Here is a 19,753-nt window from a genome sequence, read left to right as displayed (position 1 = left end):
AAAAATCGAAGTATCCTGAATTAGTAAGAGCTACTTGTAGAATTATTAGCATATTTGAAACAACGATGTGAACAATTTTATTCCACTTAAAATTGGTGTAGTCCAAACAGAGAAAAATTTAATACCTTTTTTACACTATTTAAATAATAATTGTTTAATTGTGGCTCACGAAAAATTTCAAATCTTGAAAAATGGCTCGGACTGTCAAGGATCTTGGCCACCCCTGGTATAGATAGAGTATTGTTCATTTCTAGGTAACAAAAAACTCGGTCAGTTTCAGTTGTGTCAATTTCGTCTGCCATCGGAACGATGTTATGTTATTTAAGAACAGTGGCTCTTTCATTGTTTAAAGTTTAAAAGACCATTGTTCTAAAAATAATTTTTTAAAAGACAGTTGAAAATAAATAAAGGAATAAAAGGTGCCTGTTGTTTGCGATAGCCCGATAATGGATAATGATCGTGGCTTCAGAAGCGAAAATCAGTCAAAAATCTTCAGAAATCGCGTTACGTAATACTTGAACGCTCCCTTATGGTCCAAGCCAAGTTTTATCAATGAAACTCGATATTTTTAAGACATTCCAGAAGCGGCTACAGATAAAATGTTTTAACATAATACATACATTTTTATTGTTGAAATGTTTATCTGATGAAAATCGGTGCGGGTTAGCCGGACTTTCGGGTTATCGGGGGCCGACTTATCGAGGTTCCACTGTATTTATAATCTATAAGAATTTGAAATAATAGCATATATGAGTCTTTATGTTTGTACTTACATTATAACATCTTTGTTAAGTTCCATATAGCAACTTTCAGACAAAGCACAACCCACCGCCATTTCATTTCGACAAAAGCAGGACTTCACTAGACAAAAGACAGGAACAAAGAAAGAAATGATCCTTTCAGACCCTTCAACTTGTTGTAGAATGTTTAGGTCTGATTGGGAAGTTGTCAAATTTACGTTTTTAGAAATATTATTACATCCCACCGCTGGAAATTGAACCCTATTGTAATATATTTATGACTGAAAAGGTAAAATGAATTAACCCTGTTTTTATATGTAACTTTGTTTTAAAATTTATTTGGCAACAACGCTAAAACAACATGTTCCCCTATTGTAAACACATCTGACAATCTGAAATTTGAAAAGGGTGATTGATACAATGTATCACCCCTCAACAAAGAAATGAGTAGTAAACACAGTTAATAACACTGATATTTGATGGGAGAAACTTAAATTTTGTTATATTTATGTTTTAAAAAGTACTCGCTTCGGCAGTACACAGGTAACTATACTAAAATTGGAACAATACAGAGAAGATTAACAAAGCCCCTGCGCAAGGATGACACGCAAAATTTTTATACTAGGACATACTACATAATATTATTCTTTTTAAAAAGTTCTTAGCTAGCCACCATAACCTAATCAAACCTAATCTAAACTGCCATAAAAAAGCTATTGGAAGACATGCAAAAACGAGCGACCATAACCTAATCAAACCTAACTTTAATGCAATCTAAACTGCCATAAAAACCCTATTGGAAGACATGCAAAAACGAGCGACCAAAACCTAATCAAACCTTGATGCAATCTAAACTGCCATAAAAAAGCTATTGTAAAACATGCAAAATCGTGATTCCTTCCACATTTTTTTATTATGTACTATGTATGTATGTTTAAAAAAAAATTGCAAGAAATCGTATTTTTTAAAATATGGCAACATTGGTTGAAAAGTGACATGACATTACTGACAGCACAATCAAAATCGAATGGAAGATATATTTAAAAATTGATGTCAAAACAGGAAATTTTTAAATGAGAATTATTAAAAAAGTCTGCTTTGAAATTGGTTAAAATACAGCAGCCGACATTTCTAAAACATCATAAAGTGTATCGGGGTATAATTTCGTATACAGTGGAACCTCGATTATCTGTCTCTCCATTAACCGTCACCTCTGTTAACCGTCAGGGTCCATACATAAGTTTTATTGACTACATAAGCAAAAATTGAGTCATCATCTCTTAGTAGAGTAAATGGACGGGCAAAAGGCTTCTAGAAAAGATTTTCGTGGGCACTTTGTTGCTAAAATGTAAAACCCATATTTTTTGGTTTCTAATATATTTTTTATGCAAAATCACTTGGTCGTCCAAAAATCGTTGCGGGAGGGGACCGGTGGGGAGCCTTACATAAAAAAACTGCAATTTTTTTTTCGTCGTTTTTCGGATGTGCAATATCCGAAAATTCATTCCTCAAAGTTGCATACCCATCCGGACATTAGAAATATTTATTTTTAATTTATAAAAATACGTCAAACCATTGTTGTATACGGAGCGCCTTCATATAAAATCACTTGCCCTGACAACCCATATTTTTAAAATCGTCTACATCGCTCTATCTCGAAAACTATTGGGTCTAGCAAAAAATGACTTTCTATAAACGTTATAGACCAAATATCAGAGAACATGGGAGTGTTTTTGGAATTTTGATTGGATAATTAGTTTAAGAAAAAATTAAATAAATCGAACGGCATGTCACGACGGACAGTGGTGAACGCAGAGATGCGAGGAAGGGCGAGATTCTATGCGGGAATCAACCCCTAATCGACTCTACTGACTGGGTTGTTGTTAGGGTCGTTTTTGCCTTGAGATGATATTCTTTCTTTAAATTCTTTACTATTACAAGCTTTAGTTTTAGCGCGAAATCCACTGATATTTTAAGTGAGACATGATAAAGTTCTTCTGTGTTAATTATATTATTAAAAGTGATTAATTAAACCTATTGGTAAGTTAACAATATTGTACCTACTTATTAGTATTACAGCTAAAATTTTTTTGTATCCATCTAGAAATGGATTTAACAAAAACAGCAGCAGCTCTGACAGCTAACTTGAGTCAAAAATCAGATTAAGGCATGTTTCTTTCCGAAAATCTGATGTCGGACAAGACTTTTTTATTCAAAATGTGTGTCTTATTTGTTTGGAACGAGGAAGGCTGGTTAATTCTCAAGAAAGATCTAAAAAAAATTTTATTCAATGCCCGAGTGAACATATGAAAAATTGTCATGATGATAATATGATGAATATATGCGGCATATATTCTCAAAATTTGATGATCTACAAAATCAAGATTTTTAAATGGCAAAAAAATTGTTACAAATCCTATACGAGCTCAAAGAACATTGCCTCGTACAAGTAAAAAAATACTAAACTGACGTTTCGTAGAGAAGATATTTTTCAAAAACAGCCCTTGCGATCACCTTTTAATTCACAAAAGTGCATCTTTTGTCAGAAGCGCTCACCGAAATAAAAACTATGCCAAGTTATGACTAATAATATACAAGAAAAATTAAGAGCTATATCACGAAGCAACCCTGTGTTCTTTGCGAGAACTGGAGACGACTTAATTGCCTCGGATACAAAATATCATGCCGCTTGCATTTCAACTGAATTACACAATCTAAATAAAAAATCTGTTGGAAATACTGATATTAACAAAACAGAAAATGAAGCATTTGGGAAACTTTTGGAAGAAATGGAGAAAGGGTTTTGAGAAAGGTAAAGGATACAATACAAAATCGATTGGCAAAAGCTATCGTGAAATTAGTGGCATTGACAACATTAGCGAGAAACAAAGAATAAAAAAAATGAAAAACCATTTTGGGGATGCTGTTGAATCAGTAAGGTCTCCGACAAAACGAGCCCACAAAATTTTTAAGGAAGTTCTCGAAAGAACAGGCAATTGAAACAATCGTGCACAACCACGACGAATCTGACACTCTGTTTCAGTTTCGGTGCATCGGAGCAACACATTCTAGTCAAAATCTGCCAAACCATCCGAAAAGAGATAAACAAGATGTCAACTGAGCCCGACTTAAAAAAATGAATGTTAGAGACTACCAAAAGTCTATTCGTGAAAGCTTGTATTCTCTTGTTAACCTTATAGTCCGAAATGAAAGCGATAATGAAAAGAAGACTGAAACCCTAAGCATTTGCCAAGACATTATTTTTGCCTGCTCAAAGGAAAAAATAAAAACTCCAAAGCGTATTGGGCTAGGACTTTTAGTTCATCACGAAACAAGATCAAAAAAACTCATTGAAGCAAAGCACTCCTGCGGTCATTCAATTTCATACATCAATACTCTTAGAGCGCGTAACAGCATCGCCCAAGAAGAAATTTAACTTTACTTGGAGAATGATCATGTGACCATACCGAAACAATTGGTACCCGACAGATTTGTCCAATTTGCCGCTGACAACATTGACATTTTGGAAGAGACCTTTGACAAATCACCTACTTTTCACGGAACCCAAATTGCTGCCTCCCAGAGAGGACCATTGAATAAAGATAAACCTGGACAATTTAAATTTTTGCCATATAATCAGAAGCTGACAATACCTAATGATTTTCATTCCCTACATAAAAGATATTTTGAGAAATCAAAAAGAAAAGTACAATCAGAAGAAAATAAACTGAGCATCATAGAAAAGAGCCAGAATTTTAATACAGTGGAACCTCGATAACTCGGATTAATCGGGACCGCGACCGATCCGGGTTATCGAAAATCCGAGATAGCCGGAGAATATGGTAAAAATTAATAAAATACGGTATACTTATAGATAAACTCCGTTAGAATTGAAATAACATGAAATATATTTATAAATATGCACAGTACCTACTCATTAAAATTACTAAAAAAAACACCAAACCCAAACGTAAGCGAACAATACAAGACACACAATACTAAAGACCATTGTTTATAAAAGAATTTTTTAAATAGTCTTTCCTAAACAATGCTGACAGTTTGAAATAAAAAGGAATAGATACTACAGACAGGTGGCTGTTGTTTCTGCGGCGTGTGCTATGAGTCATTTTTAATATCGTATAGTTCAAATTACACACATAAGTACACATTACCTCTCAAATATTATATTACATACATTTTTATTGTTGAAAGGTTTGTCTGATAATTAACTATTTTGATTGGAAATAAGCCACAATTAAATTGAAAAATACAAAATATTGAAAATCAAAATGTTTATCTGATGAAAATCGGTCCGGGTTAGCCGGACTTCCGGGTTATCGGGGGCCGACTTATCGGGGTTCCACTGTAATAACATACGATGTCGTAACATGGCATGGTGCATTTGCAGAATGAGGGACTTTGTTAGGAATGAAACCGTTATCCCACAGTGGTCAGGATTTCATAAACTGACTTTGGAGGATAAATCACATGTAACGACCTATGGCTACTTACCTGTTCTACCCCATGTCTCGTCAGAATATGATACCGTTTGGACTGTTATCAGAAAGTGCAGTGAAATTGCTAAGAAGCTAAATAACAGATACACCGTACTGACATTTGACCAAGCGATCTATTATAAAGCTAAAGAGCTCCAATGGTCCCAGCCAGAAGACACAAGGAATGTAGTTATTCGTCTAGGTAGATTCTACATTGTTATGAAATTCCTCAAAATAATTGGTCAGTTTATGACAGATTCTGGACTTGCTGATGTATGGTTGGACAGTGGTCTATCTAATCAGTCCACAATTGATGGTATTTTATCTGGTAAAAAGTACAATAAAGCTATACGAGCCCATAAGTTGACATACGAAGCTGTGTCAAGATTATTAATAACTCTGTATAAGAAGTGGCTTTTAGGCTGTGCTAGTCCTTCTGTATATCTAGTAATTAAGAAATAGGTACGTAGATGTAATTGTTTGTATTACTATCCTTTGTTCTTGATTCCGAAATTAATTCCAGGGAAAACCGATGCCATTTTAGATAACCGGTGTTACCTTAGCCATAAATTCCATCCATAATTTTTTTTTTCATATTTTCACAAAAATTTGGTATAAATTTATCAAAAATGAATAAAACAGATAATATTGACAAGAAAAATGTTATATATGTTATATATGTTTGGAAAAAAAATTTAAACGGGCGATGTATTGACGGTGAGTAGATAATGCCACTCAAATTCAAAAATCCTTTATGGATGGTACGTTAGTCAACTTTTTTTCTCAGTTTTTTGTTAAATTCTCAAAGTAAATATAATAAAGCATAACATATAAAAAAATCGTGATGGAGGTATTTTCCAAAACAAGCGAAAAAAATTCTGAAACTTAGATGTATTGCGCGCTATTCGTTAATACGTCTCAAATTCAAAAATCCTTTATGGATGGTACGTTAGTCAACTTTTTTTCTCAGTTTTTTGTTAAATTCTCAAAGTAAATATAATAAAGCATAACATATAAAAAAAACGTGATGGAGGTATTTTCCAAAACAAGAGAAAAAAATTCTGAAACTTAGATGTATTGCGGGCTATCCGGTAATACGTATCAAATTCAAAAATCCTTTATGGATGGATCGTTAGTCAACTTTTTTTCTCAGTTTTTTGTTAAATTCTCAAAGTAAATATAATTAAGCATAACATATAAAAAAATCGTGATGGAGGTATTTTCCAAAACTAGCGAAAAAAATTCTGAAACTTAGATGTATTGCGCGGTATTCGTTAATACGTCTCAATTCAAAAATCCTTTATGGATGGTACGTTAGTCAACTTTTTTTCTCAGTTTTTTGTTAAATTCTCAAAGTAAATATATTAAAGCATAACATATAAAAAAAACGTGATGGAGGTATTTTCCAAAACAAGAGAAAAAAATTCTGAAACTTAGATGTATTGCGGGCTATCCGGTAATACGTCTCAAATTCAAAAATCCTTTATGGATGGATCGTTAGTCAACTTTTTTTCTCAGTTTTTTGTTAAATTCTCAAAGTAAATATAATTAAGCATAACATATAAAAAAATCGTGATGGAGGTATTTTCCAAAACTAGCGAAAAAAATTCTGAAACTTAGATGTATTGCGCGGTATTCGTTAATACGTCTCAAATTCAAAAATCCTTTATGGATGGTACGTTAGTCAACTTTTTTTCTCAGTTTTTTGTTAAATTCTCAAAGTAAATATAATAAAGCATAACATATAAAAAAAAAACGTGATGGAGGTATTTTCCAAAACAAGAGAAAAAAATTCTGAAACTTATATGTATTGCGGGCTATTCGGTAATACGTCTCACATTCAAAAATCCTTTATGGATGGTACGTTATTCAACTTTTTTTCTCAGTTTCTTGTTAAATTCTCAAAGTAAATATAATAAAGCATAACATATAAGAAAATCGTAATGGAGGTATTTTTCAAAACAAGCGAAAAAAATTCTGAAACTTAGATGTATTGCGCGGTATTCGTTAATACGTCTCAAATTCAAAAATCCTTTATGGATGGTACGTTAGTCAACTTTTTTTCTCAGTTTTTTGTTAAATTCTCAAAGTAAATATAATAAAGCATAACATATAAAAAAATCGTGATAGAGGTATTTTCCAAAACAAGCGAAAAAAATTCTGAAACTTAGATGTATTGCGCGCTATTCATTAATACGTCTCAAATTCAAAAATCCTTTATGGATGGTACGTTAGTCAACTTTTTTTCTCAGTTTTTTGTTAAATTCCCAAAGTAAATATAATAAAGCATAACATATAAAAAAACGTGATGGAGGTATTTTCCAAAACAAGAGAAAAAAATTCTGAAACTTAGATGTATTGCGCGGTATTCGTTAATACGTCTCAAATTCAAAAATCCTTTATGGATGGTACGTTAGTCAACTTTTTTTCTCAGTTTTTTGTTAAATTCTCAAAGTAAATATAATAAAGCATAACATATAAAAAAAAACGGGATGGAGGTATTTTCCAAAACAAGAGAAGAAAATTCTGAAACTTAGATGTATTGCGGGCTATTCGGTAATACGTCTCAAATTCAAAAATCCTTTATGGATTTTACGTTAGTCAACTTTTTTCTCAGTTTCTTGTTAAATTCTCAAAGTAAATATAATAAAGCATAACATATAAAATAAACGTGATGGAGGTATTTTCCAAAACAAGAGAAAAAAATTCTGAAACTTAGATGTATTGCTGGCTATTCGGTAATACGTCTCAAATTCAAAAATCCTTTATGGATGGTACGTTAGTCAACTTTTTTTCTCAGTTTTTTGTTAAATTCTCAAAGTAAATATAATAAAGCATAACATATAAAAAAACGTGATGGAGGTATTTTCAAAACAAGAGAAAGAAATTCTGAAACTTAGATGTATTGCGCGCTATTCGTTAATACGTCTCATATTCAAAAATCCTTTATGGATGGTACGTTAGTCAACTTTTTTTCTCAGTTTTTTGTTAAATTCTCAAAGTAAATATAATAAAGCATATCATATAAAAAAATCGTGATGCAGGTATTTTCCAAAAAAAATTCTGAAACTTAGATGTATTGCGCGCTATTCATTAATACGTCTCAAATTCAAAAATCCTTTATGGATGGTACGTTAGTCAACTTTTTTTCTCAGTTTTTTGTTAAATTCCCAAAGTAAATATAATAAAGCATAACATATAAAAAAAAACGTGATGGAGATATTTTCCAAAACAAGAGAAAAAAATTCTGAAACTTAGATGTATTGCGGGCTATTCGGTAATACGTCTCAAATTCAAAAATCCTTTATGGATGGATCGTTAGTCAACTTTTTTTCTCAGTTTTTTGTTAAATTCTCAAAGTAAATATAATAAAGCATAACATATAAAAAAAACGTGATGGAGGTATTTTCCAAAACAAGAGAAAAAAATTCTGAAACTTAAATGTATTGCGCGGTATTCGTTAATACGTCTCAAATTCAAAAATCCTTTATGGATGGTACGTTAGTCAACTTTTTTTCTCAGTTTTTTGTTAAATTCTCAAAGTAAATATAATAAAGCATAACATATAAAAAAAAACGTGATGGAGGTATTTTCCAAAACAAGAGAAAAAAATTCTGAAACTTAGATGTATTGCGGGCTATTCGGTAATACGTCTCAAATTCAAAAATCCTTTATGGATGGTACGTTAGTCGACTTTTTTTCTCAGTTTTTTTGTTAAATTCTCAAAGTAAATATAATAAAGCATAACATATAAAAAAATCGTGATGCAGGTATTTTCCAAAACAAGCGAAAAAAATTCTGAAACTTAGATGTATTGCTGAAACTTGTTTTGGAAAATACCTCCATCACGATTTTTTTTATATGTTATGCTTTATTATATTTACTTTGCGAATTTAACAAAAAACTGAGAAAAAAAGTTGACTAACGTACCATCCATAAAGGATTTTTGAATTTGAGACGTATTAACGAATACCGCGCAATTCATCTAAGTTTCAGAATTTTTTTCGCTTGTTTTGGAAAATACCTCCATCACGATTTTTTTATATGTTATGCTTAATTATATTTACTTTGAGAATTTAACAAAAAACTGAGAAAAAAAGTTGACTAACGATCCATCCATAAAGGATTTTTGAATTTGAGACGTATTAACGAATAGCGCGCAATACATCTAAGTTTCAGAATTTTTTTCGCTTGTTTTGAAAAATACCTCCATTACGATTTTTTTATATGTTATGCTTTATTATATTTACTTTGAGAATTTAACAAAAAACTGAGAAAAAAAGTTGACTAACGTACCATCCATAAAGGATTTTTGAATTTGAGACGTATTACCGAATAGCCCGCAATACATCTAAGTTTCAGAATTTTTTTCTCTTGTTTTGGAAAATACCTCCATCACGTTTTTTTTATATGTTATGCTTTATTATATTTACTTTAAGAATTTAACAAAAAACTGAGAAAAAAGTTGACTAACGATCCATCCATAAAGGATTTTTGAATTTGAGACGTATTAACGAATAGCGCGCAATACATCTAAGTTTCAGAATTTTTTTCGCTTGTTTTGAAAAATACCTCCATTACGATTTTTTTATATGTTATGCTTTATTATATTTACTTTGAGAATTTAACAAAAAACTGAGAAAAAAAGTTGACTAACGTACCATCCATAAAGGATTTTTGAATTTGAGACGTATTACCGAATAGCCCGCAATACATCTAAGTTTCAGAATTTTTTTCTCTTGTTTTGGAAAATACCTCCATCACGTTTTTTTTATATGTTATGCTTTATTATATTTACTTTGAGAATTTAACAAAAAACTGAGAAAAAAAGTTGACTAACGTACCATCCATAAAGGATTTTTGAATTTGAGACGTATTAACGAATACCGCGCAATACATCTAAGTTTCAGAATTTTTTTCGCTTGTTTTGGAAAATACCTCCATCACGATTTTTTTATATGTTATGCTTAATTATATTTACTTTGAGAATTTAACAAAAAACTGAGAAAAAAAGTTGACTAACGATCCATCCATAAAGGATTTTTGAAATTGAGACGTATTACCGAATAGCCCGCAATACATCTAAGTTTCAGAATTGTTTTCTCTTGTTTTGGAAATTACCTCCATCACGTTTTTTTTATATGTTATGCTTTATTATATTTACTTTGAGAATTTAACAAAAAACTGAGAAAAAAAGTTGACTAACGTACCATCCATAAAGGATTTTTGAATTTGAGACGTATTAACGAATACCGCGCAATACATCTAAGTTTCAGAATTTTTTTCGCTTGTTTTGGAAAATACCTCCATCACGATTTTTTTATATGTTATGCTTAATTATATTTACTTTGAGAATTTAACAAAAAACTGAGAAAAAAAGTTGACTAACGATCCATCCATAAAGGATTTTTGAATTTGAGACGTATTACCGAATAGCCCGCAATACATCTACGTTTCAGAATTTTTTTCTCTTGTTTTGGAAAATACCTCCATCACGTTTTTTTTATATGTTATGCTTTATTATATTTACTTTGGGAATTTAACAGATGTCAAAGTACTGTCAAAGTATAAAGACGTATTTAAAAAGTTCTTTCCAAAACTTTAAATATTTCGAAGTTCTAAACCTTTTTGAAGGATCAGACAGGCTGCCGACGAGTTTGTACAACATCGAATATCTCAAAAATAGGTATACATTTCGTGGGGCAGAAAAGTAAGTTAAAAAAAACAATTATAAAGAGGACCGATGGAGGTAAGTCCAAATATTTACTCAAATCTTCCGCTGTTTGATAATTCTGATATTGATATTGATCAAAATAATGAAAATTTAACGTGCAATGCCTTAAACGGCGTTTCTAAAACACCTAAGGCCATAGCGGAAAAGAAAAAACAGAACAACATGGAACCAGAACACCAATCAGAAATAGTAGAGAAAAATAAAACTAAAAACAAAAATAAGAAGGCAGCAAAACGTCAAAGGCCGAATGAGGGCCAGGAAGATGAAGATTCAGTGGCTGAAATGAAAAAGCAACTAAAAGAAAAGGACGAAGAAATTAAAAAACTCAGAAACCAAATCCATCAATTGAATGAAAAAATCAATGGACTACAAAATACAATAATAAACTCTCAAGAAAAAGTAATCGAAACTATAGATAAAAGATTCGACGAACTTAAAAACGAAAACCAGACAACCGATATACAAATAAATGAAAAAAAATCGATGACAGCAATCCCAAAGAAAAAAATTGAAGATACTAATAATAACATCGCAAATACAAAAAATTTACCCATAACACCCACAACAAAAACAAATGAAGATTTCCCTTCCCTGCCAAAAAAGGTCGGAAAAGACAACAGCGTGCCATCAACATCTAAGGTACAAGAACTATTTCCTTCCCTACCGAATAAAGGCAGGGAAGAGACAATGGAAACAAGCGAAATTGATAATATCCTTATCACCGAACAAAACAATCAAGAAAGCACTATAAACAGGTCCAAACCAAAACCACCCGTCATAAAACTACAAACAGTAAACGAAACAGGAACAATATTGAAAATTGCTGAAACTCAAAAGATATACACAGACAATAAAATCTCCAAAAACGGAAGAGAAACACTCATTCAAACAAAATGCCCTGAAGATTATAGAAAATTTACCCATATCTTGGAAGATTATAACAAAGAAATCAAAATTCAGTGGATCGCCTTCCCATTAGACGAAGATATCAAGCCTAAAATGGTTATTAGAGGACTTCCCTCAAATACAAAACCTATAGATATACAAACGGAACTATTAAATAAACATGAAATAAATACAATTAACGTAACAAACATGAAGTCTAGGAAGGCAGACAAAAAATCTCTGCCAATGTTTATAATTACAGTGGAAAAAGAAGACGTACCCAAAGCCAAGAAAATTACCAACCTTATGTACATGAGAGTAGTAATAGAAGATCTAAGAAAGAGCAACGGACCAACTCAATGTTTTAATTGCCAGGGCTTCCACCACGCCCAAAATGCATGCTTCAAAGACGCTAGGTGCGTAAAGTGCGGAGAAAATCACAAGAGTAAATTCTGCCAAATTCCAGCAGAACAAAAAGCAAAATGTGCTAATTGCCAAGGGCAACACCCGGCAAGTTATAGAGGATGCCCAAAGATACCTGCCTGGGGAAGACCCAGACAAATAACAATAGAAAACAGAACACAACAACCTAAAAGAAACAATGGGCAATCGTACGCCCAAATCACCAAACCAACACAAAACCCAACAACAGATTCGACCATATTAATTTCAAAAGAACAACAAAAAGGACTGGCCACGATGATAGAAGAGCTAGTCATAAAAACGGTAAGTGAAGCGATTAAAAATGTAAAAATAGCACTGAACTAAGGCACGAAACTAGGGGATACCTGAAGATAGGCTCCTGGAATTCTGGCGGCATAAGAACTAATACAAACGTGCTGGACGAATTAATAAATAGATATGAAATGGATGTCGTAGCATTGCAAGAAACTAAACTAACTCGTACCATCAATATCAAGTTTCCAGGATACGACATCTACAGGAACGACCACAGAGCAAATTCAGGAGGAACTGCTATCCTAGTGAGAAAAGGAATAAATCATACATTACAACATACGCCACCACTAAACACTATGGAAGCAACAACAATAAAAGTCCAGATGAGACAAGGTGAAATAAGGATCACTTCAGCATATGTAAGGCCAACAGATCCTCTAAACGACGACGACCTGAATACGTTCCTGAACGCCGAAGAACCGTCCATAATAATAGGAGACCTAAACGCCCGATCCCCTAACTGGAACGATAGAGCTACAAACAGAAACGGTAGAATACTGAATAATTATCTAGTGAACAACGAAGACACCATGGTGATTGGGCCCATCGAACCAACATACTTTCCTGGAAATGCTCTACCAACCCATTTAGATATAGTAGTGGCCAAAAGCCTAGGACTACAAACAGACATCCGAACCTTAAACGAAGGATCAGCAGACCACAACCCCATACTCATAGAAATAGGTACATGGGAAGAAGATAACAGAACAACAAAGAAAAGAAAGAAAACCAAGTGGTCTAACTTCAAACGCCTAGTGAGCATAGGAATTGGAAACATTCCTACAATTGACAATCCACAAGAAATAGAGGAAAAAGTCCTAGAGCTCGAAAACATCATAAAAGAAGCACTAAGAAATAGCACTACTGAAGAAGAATATGAAATTCATATGGGAAGATTTAGAGACATAAATCAGGAAATAAAAGAAATGATAAGGGAAAAGAACAGAGCCAAAAAGAGAGCCAGAAGAACGAGAAACCAGGAAGATAAAAATAGGGCAAATCGACTGAATCGACAAGTCAAACAGGCACTAATAGACCATAGAAGCCAAAAGTGGGAAAACTACATAAAAGAAATGGAGGAAAGGAGCCAAAATATGCAAGAAATATGGAGGCTCCAAAGAACTTTAAGAAACGATAGAAAACCCATTCCCCCACTACATGGAGAAAATGGGATCGTCTACACAGAAGAAGATAAAGCCGAGGTGATGAGAAGGACACTTGAAAGAGAGTGTACACTGAATTATCACCAAGACGAAGATATAGACTTTATCGAAGAAGTCGAAGAAACAGAACTAGAAACGCCCGAAGAACAAGAAGAAATAATAAATCCCACATCACCAAGAGAAATAAGTGAACTGATTCGAAAAAGTTCACCAAAGAAAGCACCTGGTCCAGACGAAATCACTAACAGAGCTCTGAAGTATCTTCCCTCGAAAGCAGTTGTGTATTTGACAAATATAACAAACGCAATACTAAGATACAGGCTCTTCCCAAATCGATGGAAGGAAGCCCATGTAATTATGATACCCAAGCCAGGAAAGAACCACATATTTCCTCAAAATTACAGGCCGATTAGCTTACTTCCAGCAGTCAGTAAGATAGTGGAACGGGTCATCCAAACCAGGCTCCAATCAGAGACAGACAGGCTAGGCATAATCCCAGAATCACAGTTTGGATTCAGAGCTCAACATTCCAGCGAACTTCAAATATTAAGACTTACCGAATATATAGTAGCTGGATTCAATGACCAACAATATACGGGAGCAGCCTTTCTGGATGTAAGCAAAGCCTTTGATAGAGTGTGGCATGAAGGACTGACATACAAAATGAGAGATTATGGATACAGCGGGGCCATGACGAAACTCATCTCCTCGTACCTAAGCGACCGGAAGTTCAGGGTCCGGATAGGACCAGTTCTATCAGAACACGGAATGCCGGAAGCTGGAGTACCACAGGGGGCAGTTTTATCACCCCTTCTGTATACCATATATACAGCAGATGTTCCAAGAACACCCGGAACATTGATCAGCCTTTATGCAGACGACACTGCAATTGCTGCAAAACACATGAACCTAGATATAGCTGTAAGAAATCTACAGACGGCATTGGATACAATGGAAGAATGGAGTATCCAATGGAAAATAGCAATAAATCCAGATAAGACCCAAGCGGTTATCTTCAAAAAGAGAAGAGATAACCCAGAAGAACAGCTAACATTGCAAGACAGACCCATCGAATGGCAAAACGAAGTTAAATATTTAGGAGTCACAATGGACCAAGGTCTTACATTCACATCACATGTCAACGCAACAGTCCAGAAAACAGCAGCGGCCAGATCAGCAATAAGAGGACTCACAGGAAGAAGAAGCAAATTAGCTATGAAAACAAAATTAAGACTGATAAATAGCATTATACTGCCAATAATTACATACGCATCTCTTGCATGGGGTCACATAAGTCAAAGTAACAAAAAGAAGATACAAGCGGCACACAACAACTGCCTCAGAGAAGCTGCAAACGTGCCCAGATACGTCGCCGAACGGTTCTTATTTAGAGACCTAAAACAAATAAGAGTACTGGATATTATGGAGGAAAAAGCCAGAACAAAATTTGCTGAGCTAGAAGACCACCCAAACCGGATCTTGCAAGAGATATTAAGGTATGATGTGTACCATAGATGGAAACATAGGAGACCCAAACAACAAATATTAGTAAATATATAATAAAGGCTAGATAATCGTAGCTCTATCAAAAGAAGACAACTTGCTCACCTTTGGCATCTCATTATATTTATTAATGTTGATTTTTATAATTTTCAGACATCCCTCAAAAAAATATACAAAAAACTTCAAATCGGCTTCAGCCACTAAAAAAATCAATAAAATATTAACAATAGGCGAAAGCCACAAAAAAAATATTAGTAACAAAACCCAAAAAAGGGCATGAGGGGCCCACATCCTCGAGCGCCGAGTCGCCGAACTGGACAGAGCCCAGAGCGGGGACTCGGCGCCCGAGCAAGCAAAACAGATCGAAGATAAGTCACTAGAGATAGCGGGAATAGAGCGCCTCACGCTGGCCTGCATTGATCGGGGTAGGATTTCATATGGGAGTCCGTGTACCCAAGACTCCCATATGATAAGCACTTTGCTGATTGAGAGCCTCTATAGCGCATCAGAGTGCTATCGGGGGGTAAGTGGATGGTCTGGAGCATTGAAGCGGGGTGGAGTGATTCCTGCTTACGGGAGTTAATCCTCCTCGCCCCAATGAATTGTATCACCCGAATGTCATTCTCTAGGGGTGAGCAAGTCTCTCAGGCTGGGTTAAATCACTATGCTTGCTTGCTTGGGAATTTAACAAAAAACTGAGAAAAAAATTTGACTAACGTACCATCCATAAAGGATTTTTGAATTTGAGACGTATTAATGAATACCGCGCAATACATCTAAGTTTCAGAATTTTTTTCGCTTGTTTTGGAAAATACCTCCATCACGATTTTTTTATATGTTATGCTTTATTATATTTCTTTGAGAATTTAACAAAAAACTGAGAAAAAAAGTTGACTAACGTACCATCCATAAAGGATTTTTGAATTTGAGTGGCCAAATTTGGTGTGAAATCCAAAAAATGAAAAATGAATGGACTAAGGAAAGACAAGATTTGATAGAAGAAAATGAATTGTTTAAAAAAGAAAATAAAAAAGATAACAGAAGATATAAAAGAACTCCAACGAACAATAGAAATAATGGACAAAGACAAAAGGAAAAATAATTTAATTATTAGTGGGTTAGAAATTGATACTGACGATTCAGCAACACTGAAAGAAAGAGCAACAAATATGATTGGAAAACATTTAGGTGTAAATATTAATATTAAAAGAGCATGTAAGATTGGAATAAGAACATGCTTAATAGAACTAGGAAACGAAACAGAAAAAACAGCCATTCTACGAAATAGGAACAAACTAAAGAATGTTGAACCCAAGAAAATATGGATAACAGAGGACCTTACAAAAAAAGAGAGAGAAAAAATGAAATATCTAAGAGACAAAGCAAGGGAAATGAGAGATAAAGGAAAAACAGTGAAAATTGGGTACAACAAAATTACAGTGGATGGTAAGGAATGGAGATGGAACTACAATGAGGAAAAGGTAGTGGAGGTAGCGAGTCCAAAAAACTAGCAGAGCGACAGAGAAGAGACGAAGTAGATGCCAGACAAGGATCAGAAAACAAGGAAATTACGAATACACTGGACAATGAAAATAAAAGTATAGACTCGATTAGTGATAAGATTAGGTTTAGGAGTTCAAATGTTAAACATAATAGAAATAGGATGGGTGGTGGAAATATTGGTAGTGTAGGTAGTATAAATAGTAGTAGTAGTAGTAGTAATAACAATAATGGAAAATCAAATACTAGTTTTGTAAATGAAGAATCAGAACAAATAGGAATAGCAACATGGAACGTGACCTCTCTAAATGGAAAGGAAATAGAAATACCTGAAGAAATGGAAAAAATGGGTATCCAAATAATGGGAATAAGTGAAACAAAAAAGGTAGGAGGAGGGCACATAAATCTAAATGAGGAATATAGTCTTTATTATTCAGGAGTACCGCAGGGACAAAGAGCAAAGGAAGGAGTTGGTATAATAGTAAATAAGAGACTAGAATCAAGAATAACACACTATGAAACATTATCATCTAGAATTATAACAATCCAAATGGACCTAAAAGACAAAATAGGATTCATACAATTATATGGACCAACTGAAGGCAGAGATGAAGAAACGATGACAGAATTCTACAATGAACTCCAAAGAGCACTAGACAAATTAAGAGAATCGAGAGAGAAAATCATAATTTTAGGAGATTGGAATTCAAGAGTGGGCAAGGATGTCAACAAAGGATTAGGATGCATTGGAAAATACGGAGAGGAATGTTTGAACAGGAATGGTGTCAAAATGCTAGATTTCTGCCAAGCAAATGAACTACTAATAGGAAACACATTTACAAACCAAAACATCGAAGACAAATATACGTTCGTGGCGGAAGAGAGAAGAGCGAAAAGTTTGATAGATTACATAGTTTATACGATAAACCTAGAAGATAAAATACATAACGTCTTAACTGAAAAGGAACCGGAACTAGCTACAGAGCACAGGATGGTTACTGCAAAACTCGAGGATGAAAAAATAAAGGAGGTGGAAAGAAAAGATTACCAAAGAGTAAAAGTAAATAAGCTCAAATTAGAACAGGTGCGAGAACATTACAAAAAAGAAACAAATAGAAGATTAAGACAACTAGAAAACCAAAAAGAGGCATGGACACTGGAAGAAAGATGGAACGCCTTCAAAGTAGTCATAAAGTCTACAGCAACAGAAATATGTGGAATCAGAAAACATAACAAACTCCATAAAAGAACGAGATGGTGGAACAATGAAGTTAAAACAGCAGTGAAGAAAAAGAAAATAGCATGGAAAAAATACATTGAGACCGAACTGGAAGAAGATAAAGAAGAATACAAAAGGCTGAGACGATTAGCGAAAAACACCATAAAACAAGTAAAAACAAAAACGTGGGAAGAGTTTGGAGAAGAATTACAACAAAACTATGTAACAAATAATAGAAGCTTCTGGACAACAATTAGACATATGAAGAAAGGAAAACATAAAGAAATAACAGCCGTAAGGGATACAACAAACCAAATCCAAACAACTCCAGAACAAATAGCTAAAGTATGGAAAGAATACTATGAAAACAAATTTAGAAATGCAATAATAGATGATAGAAATGAAACATATCAAGATAACGAGAACAAAGAATTGGAGCAAATAAATAGAGAAGAAGTAATATTGGAAGTATCAAACGTAAAAATAGGTAAAGCTGGAGGGGATGATGACATAGACCCGGAAATGGTCAAGTACATGGGAGAAGAAGGGATAAACTGGTTGTTGAAAATATACAAAGAGGCATGGGAAAAGCAGCAAATCCCAAAAGACTGGCAAAGTAACCTTATAGTGCCAATATACAAAAAGGGAGAACAGGTCAACTGCGAAAATTATAGAGCAATATGTTTATCATCGGTATGTTTTAAAATATACAGGAAAATAGTAGAGAAGAGGCTAAGACAAGAGGTAGAAAAAGAACTGGGAGAAGAACAAGCAGCGTTTAGACCAGAAAGACAGACAAACGATAACATTTACATCATTAGAAATATAATAGAAAGAAGTATTGACTCGGGGGGAAAGCTCATTCTAGCATTCATAGATCTAAGGGCAGCATTCGACTCTATAGAAAGACAAATTATATGGAAATGCTTGCAGAACATGAAAGTACCAAGTACACTGATAAAAATAATTGAAAATATATACGGAGTAGTAAAAGGACGTGTACAGATAGCAGGAGAAAGATCTGAAGAATTCAATTGGGAAAGAGGTATCAAGCAAGGAGACAGTCTTAGTCCGCTACTATTCATAATAGTCATGAATGAATTGACTAGAAATACTGGAGAAAGAACGAACCAAATACAGACAACAATAGGATACCAAAGATTACAGCCAATAAAAATAGAAGCCCTATTGTATGCGGATGACATAGTCCTTATAGCAGATTCCGTGACAAAAATGCAAAAACTCATAAATATATGGACAGAAGAAATAGAGAAATTAAAAATGGAAATAAACATCGAGAAAAGTAAAATAATGGTCATCGGCGAAAAGGAAGAAAATGAAGTAATTATAAAATGCAAAAATACTCAACTGGAAATAGTTACAGCATATGATTATCTTGGAAGTATTATTACCAATGATGGGAAAATAGACCTCGAAATAACAAACAGAACTAAAAAATCAAATAAACTGTACTACGCACTAGCGCCAATTCTGAGGAAAAAAGAATTGCCCCACGAAACAAAAATTAAAATATATAATACGATTGTGATACCGACGATACTGTATACAAGCGAAAATTGGACTTTACAGAAAAAGCATAATAGTAGGATAAATGCAATTGAGATGAGACATTTACGTGCTATAGCCGGAAAGACCAAATGGGATAGAATAAGAAATGAGACAATAAGAGGGATAACTAAACAGGAACCAATAATGAATAAAATAATAAAGAGGCAATTAAACTGGTATGGACATCTGATGAGAATGAAACCTAG

At 33.7% G+C, this 19,753-nt stretch overlaps 1 pseudogene; it reads left to right on the top strand.

Moving 5' to 3' along the window:
• Positions 1–1,260: 1,260 nt before the first annotated feature.
• On the top strand, positions 1,261–1,386 carry LOC126882835 (U6 spliceosomal RNA; annotated as a pseudogene).
• The last annotated feature ends 18,367 nt before the right edge of the window (positions 1,387–19,753 follow it).

Source organism: Diabrotica virgifera, chromosome 3 (genome assembly GCF_917563875.1).
Source record: "Diabrotica virgifera virgifera chromosome 3, PGI_DIABVI_V3a".
NCBI lineage: Eukaryota > Metazoa > Arthropoda > Insecta > Coleoptera > Chrysomelidae > Diabrotica > Diabrotica virgifera.
The sequence above is the reverse complement of the archived record's forward strand: the minus strand, read 5'-3'. Positions and strand labels throughout refer to the sequence as shown.